General features: G+C 34.4%; 1 pseudogene; it reads right to left on the reverse strand.

Moving 5' to 3' along the window:
• Positions 1–725: 725 nt before the first annotated feature.
• Positions 726–27,065, reverse strand: LOC104417173 (annotated as a pseudogene).

Consider the following 27,065-nt stretch of genomic DNA (forward strand, 5'->3'; position numbering starts at 1 on the left):
AGTCCAATAAAAATATATTGGGCCTTTTTCCGATTCTTAAATGGATCGAGTAAAATCAAATAGGAGAACTCCTCATGGTTGTTTTAGTATTTTTCATTTTATTTTTTTTTTGGGTCGAAACAATTGTTTTAGTTGTTAAAAGATGGGAAAGCATTTTATGTGATGGTCAAACAAGTGGGATCGATCAGTCACGTTACCCGTTCGATATGCTTGTCATCCTACGTCAAACACACAAACTTTTACGGATAAATAAAATAACCAAAGATTGTAACCTAGGTTTATTACTAATACTGAAAACACTAATAGTTATGTGAAGGAAAGATAATAATAACTGAAAATGATCTAGTTTCCTTCATACATATTGTCGGGAAGAAATCGATGTAGAAAATTTTTCTCAAGTGACAAGCTAGGCCCGTTGGTTATTTTTTTAAGATTTGTATCGTATGACGGTCAGGGATACATAGCGTTTCCATATCGAAATGTAACTTGTGAACTCCAGCAAATTCTATAGCTTTTTTCTTTAGCATTTTTTGTTAGTCAAGTTGGATGAAGTTAATAGAAGAACTTAATTGTACCAATTTGACAAATTTTAAGACATAACTTGGTACTTTTTGTAAGTATTAGAACTCAATTGTACTTTCTTGGCGAGTTTTAGAACTTTCAGCAGACTTATCCTCATTGCAAATAAGGTGCTGAATTGAGAGGAGCAACATTCAAGACAAACATCAGTTGTATAGGTCCCATATCTGATCTTTATAGAGAGCCACAACCCTATCTCTTCTTCTTATCTTCATCGTTGGAATCATCAGATCACATTCAATCTGGAAAAACAGAGAGCGGTTATGGATAAGCAACAGCATCAATATAATAAAAGCATTTGAGGAATTCCTGGAATTCAAAGGTTACAGTGAACGGCTCATCCACGACAAGAATCGGTCCAATTTGGCTTATGCACTCCGAAGTCCTGGGTAAACACGCAATAATCTCGAAGTGATTCTCCCTGAAGAACAACCCCTCTTGTGTAAACAGATGCAATGGGCGTGCCACTACGGAAAAAAGCCGAGCCACATGAGGTGCGAGTTTGCTAAACACGGTAATATAAAGTAATGTACCCTGAGATCAAGATAAATCCTTCCTTGTTCTGGGACTACTTGAAGAAATAATCGGTCAAGAAGACATGGTTGGAAGTTGTCTAATAGTCATGGAAGCAGAGATCGATTACTTGTTCTAAGACATACATACAGAAATTGCAGAATGAATTTCCTATCATCAAATGTGCTCAATTCAACTCCCCAGATAACCATTGCCCTCAAAATCATGTGAATTCTCTCATATGATTATATTATATTTAGAGTAATAAAGATATCTTACCAGGTTCTCAATTCTTCATGCAGTAGACTGGCCAATTCTTCTTTACTAAGTTCAGAGGCATTGGCATCTACTATAGACATCTATTTTGCAGCCGGTAGGACCCCTTCTTTGTTTGGTACAATCATTGCTCCTAGACGTCGTTGATCCTGTATTTGATAGTTTTTTCCCTGGTAAATTGACATAGTAAATGAAGTGAGAAAAGACCTACAGATTAGAGAATAGTAACAGAAGAAATGAAAAAGAAATGAAGTATAATGCTTCCTTGTTACCTGCCCAATAACAACAATTTGTTGAATCAGGCTACTCCTCATTGCAGCTTCTTCGAGCACCGACGGTTCAACGTTTTCACCTATTTTCCAGAAATTGCTTCGAATAGCATGGGACGGGCATCCTGAATAGATTACTGAATGGAATGATGTAGAATCACTTTCAAAAAGCAAGTTTATGCAACAACACGTGCCAAAACCAGCAAGCTCCCAGATTACCAATAACATTTAGGTCAAAACCTAAATAGGATGCTACCGAGGACTTAAAAGTTGGTTGATATCACCCTAACAATCACACAACCATAAATGTTAAAGCAGGAGTTACAACAGAGACAATGGTGAAGTGGATAATAACTATTTGCACAAAAAAAGTCCATTTCATAGATGATATCAGAGTATTTGCCCAATTAGCATGATACCTGTGTAAAGGACTATAGTGTGCTGAGCACAGCCTTCAAAAACAATTGCGCCTCCGTAATGACGGCTTCGCCCTGAAGAGTGGCCAGGTGCAATCCAACCGATATCACCTGTGTTGAGCCAGCCGCTCTCATCCAAGCTTTGACTTGAAGCTAAAGGATTCTAATCCAATATCAACCATACAGAGTTGGTCAAATTATGTACAATAAAGATGACTATATATAAAATAAAAAGGTCCTGTAGATACAAGGAAAAAGAGTTTCATGGTGAAAAATGATAAAGAACTCGTCTTGTTGAGCAGCCGTTCATTGGCCAAAACACAGTCATCTACCCTTTTCCTTGGTATAAACAAAAATGTTTCTAGAATCTACACTGTTTTTAAGTGAGAAAGCATGTATAGTTATTTCATCCAAACCTGTTCTCCGGTGGCCTACAAAGTTCCAAATGTGAATTACACATTCATACTAAAGAAATAATTATTCGGCTGCCTATTCTAAACATGTATTCTCCATGAGATTATGAGACGTTTCACTGGACATCATGACTTTCTCTGTCTTGTCTAAAGGGGATCTTACCTTGTAATAACCCTTCATTACTTGCGGCCCCTCACTTTGATAATGCCCTTTGCACTGGGAGGGAGAGTCTCATCAGTATCAGGATCCACAATCATGAGTTCAGTATATCGAACTGGATGTCCACTCAAGCCAAGAACCTTCAAAGATAAAAACTTACAAATAAATCATACCATGCACAATATCTCACTCCAGTTGGTCAAGTCACTGAAGGTTTGATACATGTTCTTGAATACTCTTATGGTTGGTACTCCTATTGTACCGTCTAACCTTCTTCCAATTCCTATTATCTATTTCTTCCTTCTCCAAACGCCTCTAGACAGATGCAAAGCATGGAAAGGCACCACTTGATGCAAAGCTTCTATCAAGACTTAAAGGTGGATCATTGGAAAAAATAATATCAAGAATGAAGGCGCTACAAAAAGATACAGTGAACAAATCAACTGAAGGCGGTACGGTAATAGTGAACGTTTGAAGTCTAAATTTGTTGTTTGTCACCAAAAATTACTTAGCATTGTTTTAACTAAATGAAGGTAGATCCACAAATCTCACTTTAAACAGACGTCTGTCTTACAATGCAGGTAGGTCTTTGACAAGCAGCAACTGGTGAAGTTTCTGTCATACCAAACCCAACTTGTATTTTCACGCCAATAGTCTACGAAAGACATGTCTCAAATGAGAGTAAAATCTGTAGTAAAAAAAAAAAAAAAAATTAAAACGTCTTAACCAAATGAATGTCCAACCTCGAAGAATTTATCCACAAACATAGGCAAATGACTACTCCACTGATGCCAGCCCGCATATTCCAGAAAGAAAAGATCATTCACTTGCAAAGTTATGCTCCTTTATGTAATAGGACACAGGATGCAATTGTTTGAGACTGAATGAAGAAAGATAGCATCCTTAATAACCAAGACGAAAACATATATATATCTATTTTGATCATTCCTACAGTACTGCAGCAGACTGTAGAGGTACTCAATGACTACTCTTTGATGTCATAACACCAGATGTGAAGAGAAGTACCTTAGATATTCCAATGGTTGAACGAATCTTACTGTAAGTATCATCTAGGCTAACATGTGCATTGGCCGTAATGTAGCAGAAGTAAATCTTGCCCACAAACAATCCAATATTGAAACAAGAAAGGAGGGTTGCTTTGGGTCTCTTGTCAGATGTTTACCCTGCAAAAATCCGTCTTATACTGAAAGTCTGAAACTCAAGTGCAGTTCCTTTCACTAAATATTGATTACTAAAAATTAATTTGTTTCTTTTATTTGCAGCAAGAATTCATAGAATAGATAAAAGTATTAAAAAATTTCTTCATCTAACTTATTCCCTACATTGTAATGAATGAGTTGCGGAGGCTTAGGAATACCCCTATAAATGAACTAGCTTATTAAGTGAAGCCTTTCCTTTGATTGTTTTTGCTTGTAGTATATTGGAACATAAGGATCTGATGTTAGTAGTACCACCCGAACTAATGGACCTTAGGCTTGGATTTTCATGATGGCAAGTGCTACAATGTGCTTTACGGCACATTAAAGAGAAGGAAGCTTGCTTCAATAATTTGAAAAGACAATAACTCCAAGCAACTGAAGTCAGACAAGTTTCTAACTGAAGGCCATGAAGATAGGTCCAATCAGAAAATCTATCCCACTGACAACCACTAAATTGTGAAAGGAGTTAATCTGTGCGGAGACATTGACAATCAGAGTCAAGTACAGATAAAACAGTGCAGAAGAAAGCATTCTCCTTATTAGAAGCAGGGTCCATAGTGAGATTATGGAATTACAATGGACAAGTACAAAACCATATAAAAGGTCGCAACATGAATGCATAATTGTTGCTCATTATACTCAGACCAAACCCTACCGTACTAAATTGATGAAGGAATATTGATTATTGCTATAAAAGCTTAAACTAATATTGGTCTGACTGCCTTCACCGAGGCTTCTTTGGGTTTCTCCGGCACAAGTAGGCCTCTCTCTCTCTCTCTCTCTCCTGTGCTATGCTGTTCTCTACTTTTTATGATATATATATGTATATGTATGTATGTATATATATATATATATATATATATTGCTGACATGGCTGTACATGTCAACGCCACATCTGTGGACCAAAGGCTGAGTTAGATTGCCATGCCAGCTGAACAACCAAATTACTTTGAATAAAAGAGTACAATGACCAATTCAACCAAAATTAAAGTTCATGGACCAAATCGACCATTGACTTAGAGTTTAAGGACCAACTTTGGCATTGTCCCTAGATATAAATGAGGTGTTTCAATTTCATGCTTTAAAAACGATTGTCAATTAATAGGATTTAGCATAGGCCAATGGTCTCCAACCCTAGATTAATCCATGTAGCTCAACTTATGAAACCGAATATATTATTATGATCTTGACTTGTTTAAAGTACTTCCATAAGTAGACATGATCATATACCCTCTCGAAATCCATGAATGCCATACTGATCCTGATAAATGTCAGAGCTATAAGCTCGCGAGCAGTAGAGCCTGTAGATAACTGTTTTAGAATCCCCCTGCAGCAGCAAAGCAAAAAGCACAATTAGATTATACAATGCAAGGACTCCACATTTGTGAGTGCGAATACGAAATGACCAATTGTGGCTGGACCTAATATTCCATTATAAGTAGCATACAAAACCATGAAAAAAGAAATAAAATCAAATCTGACAATATGGGATCCAGTGTTATGATTGTGTCGTGTCAAAATATTTGTACAACACAGATCATTTTTACTCGAGCACCACACGTTTGTAGAACAGGTAATGTCACAATGCATGTTTAACATGTGTTCGAATACATTTAAACAGGTCCAGGCCCATTAAGGGCACGAAGAGGAAAGCCTTCATTATTAACCGATAATAGCATCCACCATCCATTGTCTCCGGACACCATTCGCCGACTCTAATCATTAACAGCTGCCATCGAGCTCCCATTGCTGGCCACCTCAAGCTTGGTTACAACTAAAACAGAGAGGCTCGGGCACAATAACAAAACATTATTGTCTAGCTATACAGACTTTGCATGGTAACTTGTCAGTCTCTTTGTTCTTTTATTTTATTTTTTCCCTAGAATTAAAAAAAAAAAAAAAAAAAAATTCGTTCGGTAATGTCAACAAATTTTCTATTCCCTCAAAAAGAAAAGTAACCTGATAATAGATTTGGAACAAAAATAAGAAATTAAAAAAAAAAAAAAAAAAGTAGCTTCTTGTTTCTAAAAACAATTTCGAGAATTACATCATTTTTTTTTTCTTTTCTTCTTCTTTCTCATCTATCTTTGTGGTTTGTGAATGAAATATTGAAATAGAACTGTTGAAAATAGATGTGGACATGGTAGCACTCGAAAAAACAAAGATCAGCAAAAGATCTCAATCAGCTAGATATAGTTATAGGGAGTATGGTGCAATCTTTACCACGATCTGTCACCAACAGCATAAGAATATTTACATAATGAAAGCTATGCAAACCAAGAGATTGACTAGAAGAATTCCAAGAAGCAAATCATGAAGACATTTTTGCCGTCGTATACACAGCACTGGTTGTTTTGTTGCAAAGAGAAGTCTTTCACCATGAAATGGGGCAATTATGCTGCCATCTTCCACCTCTTAACTGGTTGACAAAAGTGCAGATTTTGACACTGTCCTCCAATCCCAACTAGAGGCTACAACAAAATATATAATGAATTTGAAGTGCTACTACTACTAAGTCATGTCCCTAAGAAGTCATCAATCAAGTAAAGATAACTTCCTCGTTGCTATTCCATTATGTAGAAGTTGATCCCAATGTGGTCAATACTTACTACATGAGGGATTTGATTGCTGGTATTGTGATTGCCTTCGTAGAGGAACTATAGGGTTTGCACATCTAGTTGCCGCCTTTCACAGTAAATATCGAACAACCTAGATAACCTCTCTCTCATGTCGAACAACATTTTTCCTTGTATTTACAGAATAGGATTTTGCTTTCCTTTTGTATCCGGCTTATTGGATGCTAATGCCAACGTGAATTGGGGCATTATGAAGCAATTAAAAATACTTTACGTGGCTTGAATACTTGTGACATAAGTACATATCAATATACGTTAATTTAAGTTCATTTTTCAAACAACTCTTATCTTTTCATCAGGCCACAAAATTCAAGTATTATTTTAGTATTTCAAATGAATCGTTTCAACTACCGTTTCAAAGAGGGGCATCCGTCGACAACTGAATGTTTTTTTTTTTTTTTTTTTTGACAACACTGGGCACACATTTTTTTTGAACAAAAAAAATAAAGACTAGTAGTATATAAATAAACGATAAGCAAATAAACAACAAAAAAATTTAAAAAATGAAAATAAAAGAAGAAAAGAAGAACAATTTAGTTTTGGTCCCACTTGCACAGCCCACAAACGATCCAGGCACATTAAAGGCACGAAGAGGAGAGCCCTCGTTGCCAATTGACAATAGCATCCACCATCAACCATCTCCGGACATCGTACGCCATCTCCGATCATCAACAGATGTCGTCGAGCTCCTATTGTTGGCCACCTCAAGCTAGGTCACAATAGAAACAGAGAGAATCGGGCACAACAACAAAGCGTTGGTCTTTAGCTATTAAGGCCATGCATGGTAACTTACCAATTTCTCTGTTTTTTTTTTTTTTTTTGTTCCCTCAAATAAAAAAAATAATAGAAATTCGTTTGATAATATCAACTAATTTTTCTATTTCCTAGAATAGAAAAGTAACTGATGAATAGTTTTGGAACAAAAATAAAAAGTAAAAATAATAATTTCTTATTTGCGAGAATAATTTCTAGAAATAAATCTCTTTTCTTTTTTTCTTTTCTTCTTCTTTCTCATCTCTCTTTGTGGTTTGTGAATGAAAGAAAAAAAAATAGAATTACCGAAAATAGCTATGGATGTAGTGGTGCTTGGAAAAATAAGGATTAGGAGAAGATCTCAATTAGTTGGACATAGTTACAGAGAGTATGGTGCAATCTTTATCACGATTCACATTTGGTGATAGCATCACCAAAAGCATAAGAAGATTCACATAATAAAAGTTGAGCGAACAAGAGATTGGCTAGATGAATTTGAACAAGCAAATCAAGAAGACATTTTTGCTATCGCCTCTTACATATTAAGTTAACATACAAACATATATCAAATTTCATAGTATGCACAACACTAGTGGTTTCGTTGCAGAGAGAAGTCTTTTAGCACAAAAATGGGGTCACTATGATGTTGTCTTCCACCTCTCAATTGGTGAACAACGGTGCAGATTTCGACACTATCCTCCAATCCTAACTACAGGCTACGGTGAAATATATAATAAATTTGAAGTGCTGCTACTACTAAGTTATGTCCATGAGAAGTTACCGATCAAGTAGCGATAGCTTCTTCGTTGTTATTCCATTATGTAGAAGTTGATCCCAGGGTGGTTGATACTTATTACATGAAGGGTTTGATTGCCGGTATTGTGATTGCCTTTGTAGAGGAACTGCACAATTTGCACATCCAATTGCAACCTTTCACAGTCGATGTTGAAAAACCTAGATAGCCTCACTCGCCTATCGAATAATGCTTTTTCTTGTATCTATAGAATAGGATTCCATTTTCCTTTTGTATTAAGCTAATTGGATGTTAAAAGTAATGTGAACTAAGGCATTATGAAATAATTAAAAATAGGATTAATACCTTGAAAAATCCTAAACTAGTACACTCGTGACAAATTTACCGTAAACTATTTTCTTTACCACCAAAAACCCCAAACTAGTATACATTTGACAAATTTACCCTAAACTGGTACACTTGTAACAAATTTACCATATGTTAGTTTTTGTTAAATTTTACCATCAAATTATTAAGTTAAATGACATATGATAATTAACTGGTATATCAATTTGAGATTTTACGCTCCATTTGTTATAGTTTACAATTTTTTTGTTGTATTAATCCAATTTAGCAGAGGGTATATTTGTCACAAATTTACCAGTTTGGGGTTTTTTGCGGTCGAATAAATTAGTTTTGGGTAAATTTGTCATAATTGTACCAATTTAGCATTTTTTTATAATCAGTCGGAGTAAATTTGTCACAAGTGTACTGGTTTGGGGTAAATTTGTCACAAGTTTATCAATTTGGAGCTTTTCAAAGTATTAACCTTTAAAATACTTAAGTTGCTTGAATACCTGTGATGTAAGTACATTTCGATATATGTTAATTTAAGTTCATTTTTCAAACAACTCATATCTTTTCATCAGGCTAGGTTCGTCAGCAAAATTCAAGTATCATTTTAGTATTTAAAATGAACCGTTTCGATCACCATTTCAAAGAGGGGCGTCCATCGATAGCTAAATGTTGTTTTTGTTGACAACACTAGGCACACATTTTTTTTTTTTTTTGAACAAAAAAAAAATGAAGGCTAGTAGTAAATAAATAAACAATAAGCATATAAAGAACAAAAAAAATAGAAACAAATAAAAAGAAAAGAAGAAAAATTCGATTTTGGTTCCACTCGGATAGCCCACAAACGATCCAGCCCAGCAAAGGCAGAAAGTGGAGAGCCTTCGCTATTAACCGGCAATAGCATCCACCATACACCATCTCCAAACACCATGCGTCGTCTCCAATCATCAACAGCCGCCATTGAACTCCCATCACTGGCTGCCTCAAGCTCTGTCACAACTGAAATAGAGAGACTCGAGCACAACAGTTGATGTGTTTTTTATTTAATGGGCCAAGCCAAGCTCATCCGCCCATGGTAGGCCAAATCCAGCCTATAAGGGAAGGATTCATAAGAGAAATAGTAGTTATTTCTTAAGTGAAAATTACCGCAATATATAAAAGAAAAAAGAGAACATTGAAAACTATAATAGATAGAAGGGATAAGTGCATTGGAAGTCCTAAAATTTTTCATGAAAATGCAATTAAGTCCTAAAACTTTTAAAAAGTGCAATTAAGTCATAAAGCTTGTCACAAAGTGAAATTAAGTCTTAAAACTTTCAAAAAGTGCAATCAAATCCTAAAACTTATCAAAGTGGTTCAATCTAAGTCCTTCCATTGATTGCACTTTTGAAAGTTTTAGGACTCGATTGTACTTTCGAGACAAGTTTTAGGACTTTATTAAACCTTTGAAAGTTTTAGAACTTGATTGAACTTTTGTGACAAGTTTTAGGATTTAATTGCACTTTTTGAAAATTCTAGAACTCAATTGCATTTTCTTAATAAGTTTTAGGACTTTTAATGCACTACTTATCCCTAGATAGAACGTAGGGTTCCCTTTTTTATGACAGTAAAGTCTCTCGGCGAATGGAACTCCAAAGGTTTCGATTAATGCCTTTGAGACTGCAACAAGTATTTAATCTGTGGCAAACAATGTATGTTCATCTTTGTGAAATGCCTTTGGATCTGTGTTACATGTTTCCTCGACATGTTTCCGCGTTTGTTTCCAGTATTCAATCATTCGAGTATCAATTCACCTTTTGAGGAATCCATTTTAGACATTGGTATCAAAGCGATGCTATTCATGTTTCCCAATCATTGTTGACGTTTATAATTGGTTTTTTGGCTGAAATTTTGAGAAACATTGCCATCGGACGCTCATAAACAAAAATCCCAACACCTACGTACTATTCGTCCTCCTTTTTTTATTTTTTGTGAGTCAAAATTTATTTTTCATAGTATAGGGTCGTAGTTCTCGTTGGGACGAGAAAAACAACCGGTGGAGCATTGGACACTCCCTTATATATGACTAGAAGAAGACTAGGTCATCGACATGCATTGTACGTGCTGAGGAAGTTCCTAGGCGCGTACGCTACACACACACGACAACTGCTAGTGCACACGTGGCATGCATGCAGCAAGAATTTATGCTTTTTCCTCTTAGTTTTTCATGAAATTATGGTTTTACCCCTATTAGTTGTTTTTACAATTATGTCATTATTTGTTCCTTGATATTATTATTTTGCCCCTCATTGACCTACTCCCCCTTGACGTGAGCAAGATGACCGTTGACCCAACCCAGTCTTCCGTTGACTGTCATTGACCACCATTGACCGTTGACACAAAGAGAAAGGAGAAGAATGTGTTTTTCAATCATGTTCATTACCATTTTTGTTCTGCATTTGTTGCAGGAACAATGATGCGTTTCATATGTACACCTATATTCCCTAGAACGGATGAACAAAAGGCAAGACTTGAAGGGCTAATAGAGGAATTAATTGATTATCGGTGGAATGGCAGTCATATAGTGTAAGGTCAACCAAATAATACAAAGAATCATCTGGAATGGTTACCTAATGCCGGATTTTTAGAAGATGTTAGCCCTAATGAATACTCTTCCATTAGAGTGGCATGAAGTGTTAGATCAATGTGGTCCTGAATTATAAGAAGCTTGAAGTGGCTTTTGTGAGAGAATATTATAAGATTGAGGTGATAAAGACTTCAACCCTCAAGTTGAATGTAACTTGGTGCAGAATGAATGCGCCTTGGAGGAGCCATAATGGTTCTCTAAAAGTCTTTTCGTGGTTACTCAATGTGCCTTTAGAATTCTTAGGGGAATTTATTAAGAGATTAGAAGAGACTTTCCCAGTTAATGAGATTGATGAGTATCTTTAAATTTATTTATTTATTAATTTTCCTTTGATTAGTCTAAGATATTTTAGGTGTAAATGTTTCTTTTCATGTTGATGTTGACATCTACTAAATATGTTACTTCGTGTAAATGACATATTTAGTTGATGTCAGTTCAATGTTATTTATTGTCGTAAATTATTGTTTAAATTTATAATTATTTGTGAGAAGTTCAAGAAAATTTTAGTGACTTTATTGAACTTATTTTTGCATAATTGACCATATCAATGATAATTTAAAGTCAGGATTTTTGGATGATGATTGGAAATAACCTTTCGACTCTAAAGCCTTATTTGATTTTATTCATTAATATGATTAATTTATGCAAAATAATGCATAAATGTTAAGCATTAATAATTTGTGTAAATATGTCCGATTTGTTCAAATACATTGGGTTAAGCTTCTAAGAACATAATGGCTAAACTGGACAAAGAAGAGAAATTGGACAGAGAGAATTATGAGATATTGAATATAAAAATTCAATATGTGCTGGAAAATAAAAAGCACTAAAAGCTCTTAACCAAGTTATGAAAAAACTTGAGGATGCCGTGTCCCACGCTGAGCTAGCAGAGGACCACATTTTGGCAGTCAAGCCAAAAATAGATATTTGTGAAGAAAAAAGAAGAGAACTTATAATTTTATTTGATTCAACTTAAATTTGAAAATTCATAAGATACTTAATATGATTATTACACCAGTCTTCTTTAAATATCATTTCACACATTATGTTGAAATTCTTCTGACTATTATTTGTGTTGAAATAATAGTGGGTTTTCTTTATCATACAACAAGTATATATATATGAATGTGTGTGGGGGGGGTATTATAAGCTTGATACCCCAATTCTTTTATACCAAAAAAAAAAAAAAAAATAGGCATTCTCATGCGTGCAATAAAGAAGAGAAATTATAATTTTATTTTATTCAACTTAAATTTGGAAATTCATAAGATACTTAATATGATTATTACACCGGTCTTCTTTAAATATCATTTCATGCATCGTGTTGAAATTCTTCTGACTATTATTTGTGTTGAAATAATAGTGGGTTTTCTTTATCATACGACAAGTATATTTGTGTTGAAATAATAGTGGGTTTTCTTTATCATACAACAAGTATGTATGTATGTATGTATGTATGTATGTATGTGGGGGGTATTATAAACTTGTTACCCCAATTCTTTTATACTGAAAAAAAAAATAGGCATTCTCATGCGTGCAATAAAGAACATAAATTATAATTTTATTTGATTCAACTTAAATTTGAAAATTCATAAAATACTTAGTATGATTATTATACCATTTTTTTTAATTACCATTTCATGCGTCATGTTAAAATTTTTCTGATTATTATTTGTGTTGAAATGGTAATGGGTTTTCTTTATCATACAAAGAACTGTGTGCGTACACATATGCACGGTATTATAAACTTGTAACCCAAATTCTTTTATACCAGAAAATTAAAATAAAAATGGCATTGTCGTGCGTGCAATAAAGAATAGAAATTGTAATTTTATTATTTGAATTAAATTTGGAAATTCATAAGATACTTAATATGATTATTATGGCGGTATTTTTTAATTACCATTTCACATATCGTGTTGAAATTCTTTTGATTATTATTTGTGTTGAAATAGTAGTGGGTTTTCTTTATCATACAAAGAAGTGCGCGTGCGGGCGCGTATATATATATATATATATATATATATATATATATGTATGTATGTATGTATGTATGTATGTATGTATGTATGTATGTATGTATGTATGTATGTATGTATGCATGTGCAATATTATAAACTTGTAACCCATATTAGTTACATTACATTAATCATCAATTGGTGTTAATTGATTATATTTCTGTTAATTAGTATAATTTTTGTTTGTAAATAAATTTTAACTAGTGGATGAAACTAAACCCATATCATTTAATAAAAATGTAATATCTTAGAAAATTTACAATTCATAATACATAAAAGTTGAAAGGACATCAATTCAATACAAAACCAATGCGTAAAACAGGAAAAATACGGATTTTGTAAATATTCAAAGATGAAATGACCGTTAAGTTTATTGTATAAGTTTAACCATAAGGAAATGTTACTACTCAATAAATGAGAATTGATGTTTTGTAACTTGGCTGAGGTGTCTTAAATCACCTCAATGATTAGAGAACTTATTTTGACTTCGTTTCTTTAGCAAAAAACGATTGCTTGTAGTACTTACAAAAATAAATAAACAAAAATATTTTGATTATCTATGAAAATATTTAGACATAAATTGTTATGCATAAAAGAAATATTTTTCATTGACTAATATTTCAAGCATTATAAACAATTAATTTTAGGAAAATATTTTCTAAATCATTCATTTTTTGAAAAATAAATGGACCATTAGTATTATGGATGATGTGAAAACTAGTAACTATACGATTTATTTGTTTTGCATTATTCACAAAACCAAGCATGCTACTGAGAAAAGTCTATTGGTCCTTGAGGAACTATATCCCAAAAGATTAATTTTCAATTATTCATTGAAAACTTTTGAAGTCTCCACTCACCAAGGTACTAACAAAAATGTAGGTTCTTCAGATGCACGATGTTTCAAAAGGAATGTTGCTGTACGAGGAACAAGCATTTTTTAAGATATAAAGGCTAGATTTCAAATTAGATTCTTAAATATTTCCCTCTTTGTTACATTTCATGTTTTTCACAAGTGAGTAGTATCGTGATCCATAAAACTGAGTTTAATGGCATTTCCATAATTACTTTATGCTAGAGGGAGTATTTAGTCAATTTGTAAGTGTTGAGGGTATTTTGGTCATTTTTCAAGCCTATGGGTATTTTGGTTATTGTCATGAGATTGGCCCAAGGTGGTCCAAGCCAGCCTCGGTGAGAGACAAACTACATAATTTCCTATGTTAAAGATAATTATCATACTTTCTTTTGATTATCGACATCTCTCAAAATAGCATGTATGTTAAATATTTAGTAGTATATTGTGCATAATCTTGATTAAGACATTATCTTAGGAGAGTTATATGAAATAGTTTATAAATAGGATGATGTACTCTTCATTCATGTGTACGTTAAAATATATACAAATTTCATATTTCTTTCTTCTGTTTATTTTTCTTATCATCATCATCATCATCATCATCATCATCATCATCATTATTATTAACTTGTTAAGGATATTTAGCACTTTCTATTAGATATTTTTCAATGTTAAAGATAATTATGATGTTTTTTTATTGAGTATTTGAATCTCTCAAGGTTATATGTATATAGCATATATATTACCACTTGATTATGCATAACCTTGAATTACAGGATTCATTGACATTTCCCTCTTGTTAACAATTTGTTGCATTTTGTGTTTTTGTATGTGAGTAGCATCATCACCAATTTCAGAGGCATTTCGATTAACAGGAGCAATTAGGCAATTTTCTACGTCTTGAGGGTATTTTGGTTATTATCATGAGATTGGCCCAAGGGGGTCCGAGCTAGCTTTGGCAAGAAACAATCTCTATTATTTGCCATGTTAAAGATAATTATGATACTTCATTGTGATTATTTATATCTCTCAAGATTGCACATATATTGCATGTATATTATGCATAATCTTGATTGAGATATTATCTTTGTATCGTTATCTAATATAGTTTATGAATATGATAATGTATTCTTCATTAATATATGGGTTACTCTAAAACCTCAAACTCGTACACATGTGATAAATTTACCCAAAATTATTTTTTTTACCATGAAAAACCCAAAACTAGTATATATGTGATCAATTTACTCTGATTGACCATAAAAAATCATAAACTTGAACATTTACGACAAATTTACCCAAAACTAATTTATTCGACAGCAAAAAACCCAAAACTGGTAAATTTGTGATGAATATACCATTCGCTAAATTGAATAATACCACAAAAAAATTCACAAAAATTGTAAACCGTAACAAACGGAGTGTAAAATCCCAAATTAGTATATTAGTTAATTGTCACGTGTCATTTAATTTAAAATTTGACAGTAAAATTTAATGAAAACTAATGAGGGTAAATTTGTCACAAGTGTACCAGTTTTGGGTAAATTTGTCAAAGGTATACTAGTTTGGAATTTTTGGTAGTCAAAAAAATAGTTTAGGGTAACCCACCCGTAAGTAGTGTAATTGGTTGAGATCTCTCCTCCAGCAAGGAGGTCAAGGGTTCGAAATCCTATGTTATTAGCGATTAAAGCGGGGGGCCCTGGTGGTGGGTTGCTGGGCTAGGTATAGTTGCTTTTGGGCGTCCACCGCGGAGGCTCGTGGGACCACAAATCAGCGTAAGCCAACAAAGGCAGGCTCCGGCGGATCCTCGGTCACAAAAAAATATATTTATAAATATAAATATAAATATAAATGTAAATACAAATGTACCAATTTGTGATTTTTCAAGGTATTAATCAAACTATTTTTTTGACCATGAAAAATCCCAAAGTGGTACATTTGTGACAAATTTATTCTGATTGATAATAAAAAACGCTAAACTGGTACATTTATGATAGATTTACCCCAAACTAATTTATTTGACTGCAAAAAACCCCAAACTGATAAATTTGTAACAAATATACCCTCTGTTAAATTGGTTTAATACCACAAAAAAATCACAAAAAATTGTAAACTGTAACAAATAGAGCTTAGAATCCCAAATTAGTATAACAATCAATTGTCACGTGTTATTTAACTTAATAATTTGATGCTAAAATTTAATGAAAACTAACAGAGAGTATATTTATTACGAGTGTACCAGTTTGAGGTTTTTGGTGGTCAAAAGAATAATTTGGGGTAAATTTGTCATGGGCGTACCAGTTTGGAGTTTTTCTGGGGTGTTAATCCTTATTTGAATCTTTCAAGCACATATATTGCATATATTTACCATTTGAGTATGCATAATCTTGAATTACAAATTGGATTCATAAATATTCCCCTCTTGTTAACGATTTGTTACATTTCATGTTCTCATATGTGAGTAGTATCATCATCCATAAAACTGAGTTTAAGGGCATTTCGATAATTACTTTAAGCTAGAGGGAGCATTTAGTCAATTTTCTAAGTCTTAAGGGTATTTTGGTCATTTTACAAATATTTCTGATTTTTCTAAACTTTATAATTTTTTATGCATTTTATGAATTTTCTGATTTCTTTTTATGAATTTTCTTAATTTTCAATTTTTAATTTATTATTTATTATCTTTAAATATTGAAGATGGACTTTGTACCGCATTAGTTGCTGGTCTGACCTAGACCCTAATGGTCCGGGTTGGGTCCGAAAGTGGACAAGGCCCAGTTCAATTTTGTTAAAAAGGGCCTAGCTCAATTGAACCCACTACTACCTCACCTACGACTTTTCAGCCCAGCCTCTATTATAAACCCTTTTACTATTTCTTTCTTTCAATTTTTTTCTTTTTTTTTCTTTTTTCTTTCCCTGCACGGATCTTCTTCCTCTTAAACCCTCTTCCCCCCGCACCTTCACCGGAAGCTATAAAAATTCCCTCCCGGAATCCATACTCTAACAACAGCAACTTTGCTATCTATTTTCAATATTTTCCTCTCTTTTTTTTTAATGTTAGGCTTGCCTTTCTTTTAATTTGCACGTGGCAAGTAATACATGACTAAGCAAGAAGAAAACCGATAAAGCAAGTTATCTTGCAGTAGAAAAGCTCACCTTTAAGTCTATCTCTCCAATCTAGTAAAAAAACGTCATCCATGACGAGACTAGAGGATTTATAAGAAATTATTTTTTTGTAATCTGACTCAATGTAAGTGCACTAAGCAAGGAACGAACTTGAGAGTCCGCATTTAAGATTCAAGATGACCATATCCGTTGGTGGGGTTTTTAACATATGGGAAGATTTTGACGTCTGTCTGATGCAAATGCTTACGGACTTTCATAATTTTTGGATGATTATTCTTCAATTTTTTTTCTTGTCTTGGTCATGTATGAGGCCGATTAATCATTAATGCGCATCACACATATAAATTCATCATAAGCTGAGCTACTAGGGTTTTGAGTTTTGTTTTCTGGTTCTTTTCTAATATATTGAACGCCATGCCTTCACCTTATTCAAGGCGCCCTTGCGAGTGATTTTTTTTTTTTTTTAGATGCGCTGTCGGGTTCTTCAAATAACTAGCAATTAAGTGAATAGTTAATAATTGTGCATATCATATTTAGCTCAAACCTTATGAGATAAATGTAGGATTAGGTGAGGATACTAAATTGGAGATTAATATGCGGATTTCATGGTTTTTTTCGGTCGAAGCACATTTCATGATTCAAAAGATACAAATTGCTTATCACCGTTGTCAAACGTTGAAATTAACTTACCATAGTTGCAAAAATCTTTAGGACAAAATATATACAAAAGATTATTTCTTTCGTGGTTTGAGTTAGTGATTACCATCTAAAAAATTGTAAAACGCTGAACCTTGAAAATAGTATGACATTGCTCCGAAATTCATTGAAACGAAACAGATGCAAATTGTTTGTTTTTCAATCATAGCACTCTGCTGTTCAATCAAATAGAATAATACAGCTACTGAAGCTATTCAGATTCTTCACATGCTCTAAAACTATTCATTTAATTGAGGAGTACATAATCCCATTGCTTATTCCTCCGCAACAGATGCTTGGCCTCTTGGCGCTTTGCTTTTGCCTTGGTGAAATCCTCTTGTGCGCAAAGTTGAGGCCGAGTCACAAGACTCACAGCCATCGCCTCCGAGCAGTCTAGGATCCATGTCTCCGGGCCACAGCCCAAGCGTCGGACATGGGGTTCATAACCAGGGTTTGTTAGGTTCAATGTTACTCAGAGGTCATTGCTCACCAAATGATCCTCTTGTGCTACATATCACACACGCCCGTCTTATAGTTCATGTGATGGTCAAGTCTATAATTTCTAGCTATTGCTGGAGTAGAGTGTCAATAATAGTGTATGTACATGCGACATGCATTTTAATAATGATAATGCAACTACTGGTTGTAGTTCTTTGGTCACCAATTGTTTCTGTAATGAAAAACTTTTCCGGGTTTCTCCTTGCTTAATGACCCTAATTTGAACATTAAACAATCAATCCCTTCGTCCTAATTAACATGAGGTACTGAAAACATCTAGTCAGCTAATTATTGCGGAGAGAAATTATTTCGAGGCAGATAATGCATTTGCGCTCCTTGAAAACTTCTAATCAACAAGGTTACTGTGTAATACCTATTGAAAAATATCGATTAACAGAATGTAGGTTTTTCTAGATTCTTATTAATAGAAAATGGCGGATATATTGCAGACGAGAGATCCTTTAGCGACAACCACGACTTGTAATTAAGCAAGCTGAGCTATCAATGAGAGGACCAGAGCTGACCTGAAGAAACTATCTCGTATAAATACAATGCTAATCTGAAGTATAAAAATTGGTATGAAAAAATCTGGTGACAAAAAATCTTATATTGTCTTGTAAAGAAGGAATAATAGAATGTTATGAGAAGAATCAAATTTGTGAGTTCTAACATCAGTTTGTCTGAATTATTTAAGTCGTGCTGCATTTGATACCCTCTATGTATTTCAGAAAACCTGATAAATTACTATATGTTGTGGATGTAAACATGACATATCTTTCTCTGAGTTCAATATGAACTGAGAGAGCCTTTTTTTCAGCCAAACAAGTAAGCAAGCTTAATGGAACCAGAATGAAGTGCGTTGAAGTTAATCTTCCTGAGTAATTGGGTTGCGGTCACTTTCACCGTTGCATTTGCACCGAATCGAGGTAAATGTATTCCTCATTTCATGTAGGTCAATGTATTTTTTTTTTTTTTTTTGGTTCAATCAAGTAGCCCGACATGATTTGGCTTTCAATCGGACCATTTTGTTACATTCCCAAACAGATGAACAATGGCGTCATAGTACTTTTTTTTTACCACATGATCTCCATTCATACTCGCGAGGCATTTTAGCAATTAAATCAGTGAACTGGGGCAAAAAACAAACAACTTAATTTAATGTTCATATTGCTTCACCCAATGGAACTCGATTGATTTCAACATGGAGGAAAGAAAAAATAACTGAAGACAGCCATATCTCCTTAGAGATAATTGGGAGGTTCTATTCTTTCCAATTTGATTACTCTAACTTTTCTGAAGCACTCGAAACAGACAAAATGGTCATTTTGGAAAGACGATTGACAATCGCAGAAATAATCACCATTCAATTTTGGGTTCGTTAAGTTAATATCAAGAAATTGTGGAAAATTGAACTAATTGAACTAAATCAGACAAAAATACAAAGGAAACTTAAATTGTAGGAAAAGCCACAATGGAAAATAGAGATGTCTGATATGCTATCTTTATGTGTCTTTCTTCTCCTTTTGTTACAACTTATACGTACTTACAAATAACTGTTTATTCACCATACACCGACAGGAATTTAAATAGCAATGACTGCTCTTGCCTTTGCAAGTAATCATCATATTCTGCCCTTTACTTGGAATTGTGAAATGACTTTGTTACTTGCTATAAAATTCTATCATCTCCATGCTTTCAATTTTACTTCTTCAACTCTTCTTGAAAAGGACAATTAGGACTTGTTTGATAATCGGCCAAATAGTAAAAATTTCTATTCTTTTGTTCACATGAGTAATTTTGGAACAAAATCGTGTTTGGTAAATTTTTGTTCTTGGGAACAAATTTCTATTTTATTGTTCCCGGAAGTAGATTTGAAAAAAAATTAAAAACAAAACATAAAAAGTTGATTCTTGTTTTCGGGAACAATTCTAGAATCAAGCCCATATTTTCTTTTCTTTTTCTATTTTTTTTTCTCGTTCTTCTTCTCTTTTCTTCTTCTTCGTCTATTGCCACCGCTGCGGTTGTCATTCACTACTGTTTGCCATTCGCTGCTCACCGCCACCAGTCACTGGCAACCAGTCTAGCGAGCTGGCTGGAGGCTCACCAGGCCAAGGCAAGGTCTGGCGAGCTCGCCAAAGGCAAGCCCAGCCACCGGCAAAGTTGAGCCTTGCTAGTGGCCAAGCGGGCCTCGCCCAGCCCGACGAGGTGCGCCTAGCTTGGCAAGGTCGCTCACCTAGGCGACAATGAGGCTCGGGCGATGAGGGCCAGCAACGCTCCAATGAGGTTGCCGGCCCTCGTCTAATCGGTCGCCCGATCATCCCAAGGCCGTCGACCGGCCACTTGAAGAAAAGAATAGGAGAAAGAAAGGAAAAAATAAATGAAGAAAAAATAAATAAAAGGTAATAAAATTATTTAAAAATTAAAAGAAAATGATTTGGAATAGAAATTTTGTGCACGATACCAAACACAATTCTATTTTAGGAATTGAAATTTTGTACAGTTATCAAACGGTTTAAAATGTTTAGAAATTATTTCCGGGAACAGAATAAAAAAGAATCATTTTTTATTAGAAATTATTCTTGGAAACATAAGCATTACTAAATGCGCCTAGACACCAAAGTATTAGCAAAATGCATATAATTAGTATTTAGTAGAGGTTACCCCAACTCTTTATAATAAATGAACTCAAGCACCATGCACAAAATCATTAAAGGGCCTTGGAAGACCTCATACTAAACAGATGAAGTTTATATGTTTTCTGTATTATAATTGAATTATTTTTTATTGTCAATCTTTCAAAGCTGATTTGGTTGATAAGATGTCAAGGGAATTTCGGCACAGGATTTAGAGATGATCAATTAAACCACGACTTGCAAATTGTTCTGTGATTAGGATCAACAACACAATTTAAAGACTTAAACTTAATTGATTTATGAAATTTACATATTATTTTATAGATTTTAAGATAATTCGACTTTTTGGCTCATATATCGAAAAGAAAAATCCTGCTTTTGCTCTTCTTAGTTTCAACTGGTCCGGGGGATGCTACAAGTGGAACAATCCGTCAACAACTGATAGAATCTCTAGAAAATCCTGTCTTGAAGAGTCAAAGGTCACCATCAAACCAGTCCTAGACGACTCTATTATAGTTTAGTTTACTCCACCGAAATTCCATGCGCACTAAACTGATAAATCAGCAAAGTGAAAAGGTTTTTGTCTCCAATTTGTGGATTATAAAATGTTAGTGGCAGGCGGTCGGGAGGGTTCCGCCGGTGTTGGAGCCAACCACGCCATGTTCTTCAGTCAGATTCTTTAAGTATTTAAATAAATAAAAATATCAATTTGCTAACTGGACAAAAGGAGTTCCATTTTGATTGGACGGTTGCTAAGGGCAAGAGAATCCCAATTTGGAGGCTCATTATTTGGTCCATTATTAGTATTCAGTAGATGTTACCCCAATTCTTTATCATAAATGAATTCAAGCACCATGCACAAAATCATTAAAGGGCCTTGGAAGATCTCATACTAAACAGATGAAGTTTATATGTTTTCTGTATTATAATTGAATTATTTTTTATTGCCAATCTTTCAGAGTTGGTGTGGTTGATAAAATGTCAAGGGATTTTCGGCACAGGATTTAGAGATGATCAATTAAACCACGACTTGCAAATTGTTCTGTGATTAGGATCAACAACACAATTTAAAGACTTAAACTTAATTGATTTATGAAATTTACATATTGTTTTATAGATTTTAAGATAATTCGACTTTTTGGCTCATATATCGAAAAGAAAAATCCTGCTTTTGTTTTTACCAAAAAAAAAAATCCTGCTTTTGCTCTTCTTAGTTTCAACTGGTCCGGGGGATGCTACACGTGGAACAATCCGTCAACAACTGATAGAATCTCTAGAAAATCCTGTCTTGAAGAATCAGAGGTCACCATCACACCAGTCCTGGACGACTCTATTATAGTTTAGTTTAGTTTTTTTTTTTTTTTTTATCCTATTATAGTTTAGTTGATTCCACCGAAATTTCATGCGCACTAAAATGTTAGTGGCAGGCGGTCGGGAGGGTTCCGCCGGTGTAGGAGCCAACCACGCCTTTTTCTTCAGTCAGATTCTTTAAGTATTTAAATAAAAAAATATCAATTTGCTAACTGGACGAGCGGAGTTTTTTGATTGGACGGTTGCTAGGGGCAAGAGAATCCCAATTTGGAGGCTCATTATTTGGTCCATTTCACTAAGTTGTGAAGGACTAAACAATAGAGAACTTTGATCTAGTTGTGACAAAGAGGAGTGGTGGGGTTTTTCTTATGAAAGTTTGATGGTTGCGGTGCATTTGACCCTTGGCCTTTTCCTTTCCTGGAGATTTGCTGTCCCTATTAGATTTTGTAAAATGATTGTGAAGGTGCTTTCGTGATACTAATTTGGCAACCTTTTCTCATATTTTTGGGATATTTTTCTGAAGAAAGTTGCTCTATTGAAAAGCAAGAGTTCAATTTCTCACATGCAATTGGATTTTTTTTTAGTTAATTACCTTGGATAAACAGTGAATGAGAGTACTTAACAAGGGTCGATAATCCTCGAGTAATGAATTGGACTAAGAAAATAAAGTTTGGAAACATAAACTTACACTTGAGAAGGGCCAAAAGGTGAACTTAAAATTTTCACGCCAAAAGTTTAGAATAAATTAGTTATAATTTATGAAATTGTCTCAAACAAAATTGACTCTTAAAATCTCTAAAATGTTCAATTAATTCTTTTGATTTAATAAAATGTAAATAGACTTTCATTATCTCTATCAATTGGACCTTGACCACATTAATATAATGTATAAATGTGAATCCAAATGGATATGCTGACCGAGTCGAATGTGAATTTCTCTTAATGATCTCTCCAGGTGAAGGTATCTTACTTCTACTATGTGATCAAACTAGTGATATTAGAGTAGACGGTTGTTGGTAGGCCACTTTTGATGTGCATCAACGTTTGGAGAAATATATCAAAAGATGAATCTTGGATGTAACTCCCAATTGAAATAATGGATGGCATCCCTTGCTTCCAATTGATCTTGGCTAGTCCAAGGTGATTGAAGCAGAGTCAAGGGTAGATGTTTTGCTCACCAACATCTACAATATCAGGTCGAGTTAAAGTGGATATTCGAATTGAGATGGCTAACAAGTGAGGAGGGGTTTTTTTAAGCACATGTTTGAGGTGTTTGGCCAAAAAAGTTTCACATCGGACATGTGGTGTAAAGTGAAACGGTTAATATTTTCTAGTTAAACAATAATTATTGGCTTAAACTTTTAAATGAAGATTGTTCTAGTTGGATACATTAATGAGCTCGAACTTAAACTCCCTTTTGGTGACTTTCCTTGGTGAAAATATCAAGATTTTGATTGCCAGAACCAATAATTTGTTACTATCATCATGGATCATGTCTCATAATATCATAAAACTAAATATAGGATCTAAACTTGAAACTATTGTTTATGGGTGATTTACGAATGTTAGGATGCATATATATATTGAGGAATATACGAAGAGGGGAAGAAACGATAAATAAGCTTGATCTTAGTGACTGAACTACAAGATGCATTGGACTAGGCCAAGCTCCATGCAATCTACCTCAAGAGCACGGTCAACTGACTACTCAAGTTGGCCATGTACTTGTCAAGCTCAAGAAGCTCAAGTATCGAATTTCAAGAAAGATGGGATTGTCAAATTCATGCCTTCGGAATATCCAGTTAAATATTCCATGCCGTTTAGGAAGCTTTTTCTAACACACACGCACGCGCGCATATATATTGCCCCTCGCTCATCAGAGGTCCATTCATTGCATAATGGACGTAAATTCTATCAGTGGAGGGCCGAATCGGAGAAGTCAAATATATGATCATAGTACCAAGGTCCACAGAGGATACATGATCTTGAAAAGCAAAAAGGATGAAGAGGACACTCAGTGGCTATCAAATGTTGGAGATTTGGTCAAATTCCGGCTGTCACATAAGCCGTTCGTTGGGAGACGGTAGTAGGTCGGGCGGTTTTTTAATTGACTCTTGCACTAACCCTTTAGTGTCCTTCTACTGTTGTCTATAATTACATTTATCAGAAATATCAGTAGCTTGGATATGTACTTATCACCTCAAAATGTAAATCACATACCACAAAATTCTCCAATTGTCTAAGGACTCTTGTGGGATACATATGTTGTCCAATCATTTTCACAAAATTCAATTTTCTCACCGTATTGGTTTTGACGGTTATTTGAATACTGCTAATAGAACAGCCTAGATGTTTTCCGAAACTGTTTGTTTAATGTCATTTAATGTGTTATGCGGTCTTATAATTCTTATACATATATACCATTTACATCCTTTTCTAATAGTCGAACCACTGGCCGCGCACCTGTTTTGATGGGTCACGAGAACAAATCATATTTGGCCAACGATTTACAGCATATCTTTTGCATCATCAATCTTGGCTAGAATTTCCATTCAGTACCAATGCATCAATCTAAGATAGCTCAACTTTATTAAGAAGAATATGCGAATCCATCAAAAAGTTTCTTAGGAAGGAATAGCTTCATATAATCACAACATGCACGCAATGCTCAAATGGATCTCCTCTATTTTACTAACCCAGACATCTACTAATCTTTTTGTGCAAATAAATCTTAATAATTCTTTTGAAGAATGAGATTTTCTGCCTCTTTGGTACAATGTCAAGCATAATCTTTCCGAAAAGAGCTATGATAGCTCCGTCAACTGTCTTTGGCAATCAAGAAAAGGCATACATGACAGTAGAAAAGATGCCGCGTGCTTGCAATTAGCTAATAGTAACATATGCTTCTTTTTAAATTGGTTTTTGGTGAGGGACTTTACACTCTCTTTGTAGTTCTTTCCAGATCCTATTTTCAATTTGTTGTCTAGAATAAAAAAACAAGTGTTAAGTCTTAAAAGGAAAGCTAAAAGCTGAAGGAGAGACCGTGTGGAAAACAAAAAAATAGCAAATCCTATGGATGTTTTAGAAATTGCCACCATCTCTGTAAGATAGAAACCAACAATTTATCCATCATTCTTTCTTTTCTTTTTTTGGTTGAAATGTAAATGTCATAGAGCAACTGAAGTACAACAGTTTAGGGGCATCCCACAACATTACAATTATAGCTAATAATTCAAAAGGATGAAGATAGGAACTCTCCACATAATAGTCAATACAAATCTGTCGTGGAAAGTCTAATTTTTTGGTGGAGTGAAGCTCTACCTCTTATTTTTACAAACCTTGGCCAAAATAATATGGATTGACTTGTTTTGAAATTGTCTATGGTTGCGCTTCATCCAAATATAATATATGGTTGCTAGGGAAAAAAACCTTGAAAAGTCTCGGTGCCAAATATTTGCCCTTTTTTACCCTAATCATCCATTGAAGTTACTCATTCCATCATTCTAAAAAACGCCTAATCCCACATTGCGCAAAGAAACTCACCAAATGCTGCTTGTCCATTCACACTGGAAGAATAGATGTGCTCTATCTTCTACATTAGCTTTGCAAAAGTTATAGTGGATGTCAACAAGGTCATCCATCATTCTATGATATATGTTGTCTATAATCTATCTCTGTAAACTAGCCAATCAATAAAATTGTGTTTTCTAATGCCATTGCTCCAAATTAGGTTGTACCACTCTAGAACCAAACCCCATATTTGAGTTCATCATATATGTCACAGCAACAGTACCTTGAGTTAGATATAATTGAGGTTAGAATAGGTCACAATTTGAAGAGACATCGCCAACAAACCATACTACTAATGTTGAATTGCATAATTGGAGTGCCTCTACATTTTGTGTTGTGAACCCAAATGCTTTAAAGGGGAGAGGATGGATGATTAATGTAACATCCTAAAATTTCAGTTATGTTTTCAATTGAATAAATCGGGCCTTTCATCGACGTACCTATAATGCTATTCTCTAAGCTGATCACTCATAAAATAACTAGATTATCTAAGGAAGCTATTAAATGAAATTTAATGCAATAGACTTGAGAATTCGACCAGGAATCGACTATTCAACCGTGCTCATCTACAGAGATCATTACGGCACATTTAAAAATTGATTAGAGATTAGAGATAGGTCATTTCGACTGAGATGTGTGGCTAAACGTGAGTGATTCCACCAAATTGCAAAATTCCTGTCGATCGGTACTTGATTGATTTTTCTGTCATTTTGGTACCCTGTGTTCATATTTGAAACCTCGAGATTTTTACTATCATCGAGAGTCATCAATGTGTAAATTTCTAAAAACTATCTAGTAGAATAGGTCACACTAAAATCGCGCCAAATTGAAATTAACTGCGAATTTAAATCTGATTTCAGAATTTAAAGGTTATATCATGTCATGAGTCATTTTAGGAATGTCGACTCATCTTCTGAAGATCTTTATGCAAACTGAGATCTTTGGTGAAAAGTCAAATTAGGGCCATTTTTATCCAGAAAATTCAAGGGACCATATTTTATCGCGTTTTTAGGATGCAAGTTGGTTTTATTGGTGAGGAAAAATGTCAACTTGATTGAGGACACCATGGTGGATTTTAATTAGAGATGGATTGAATCCAAATTGAGGGAAATGTTACAAAATTTGTAGCCCCCCTTGGTCCACCACCTTTGAACCATCTCAATAGCTTTTAAAGAAAGCTTGTGGACTGCAAGAGTGTTGAGGAAGCCAGCAACTGGTGGGCCATGGTCAAGGGGACAAAAGGGGTGAGGTTGAAGCCATATGGGACCCTCCAAGCTTTGTTGTCTCCCCTCTTCTCCCTTCCGGTTGGTTCCTCCATTTCCAGCAAGCTTGAAGCCTCCAAGAACCAAAGAAGTCGACCAGGAGCTCCCCTTGGCCGTTGAGTAGCCCGCAAAGCCCTGAAACTCCAT

The sequence above is a fragment of the Eucalyptus grandis genome, chromosome 7 (genome assembly GCF_016545825.1).
Source record: "Eucalyptus grandis isolate ANBG69807.140 chromosome 7, ASM1654582v1, whole genome shotgun sequence".
Taxonomy (NCBI): domain Eukaryota; kingdom Viridiplantae; phylum Streptophyta; class Magnoliopsida; order Myrtales; family Myrtaceae; genus Eucalyptus; species Eucalyptus grandis.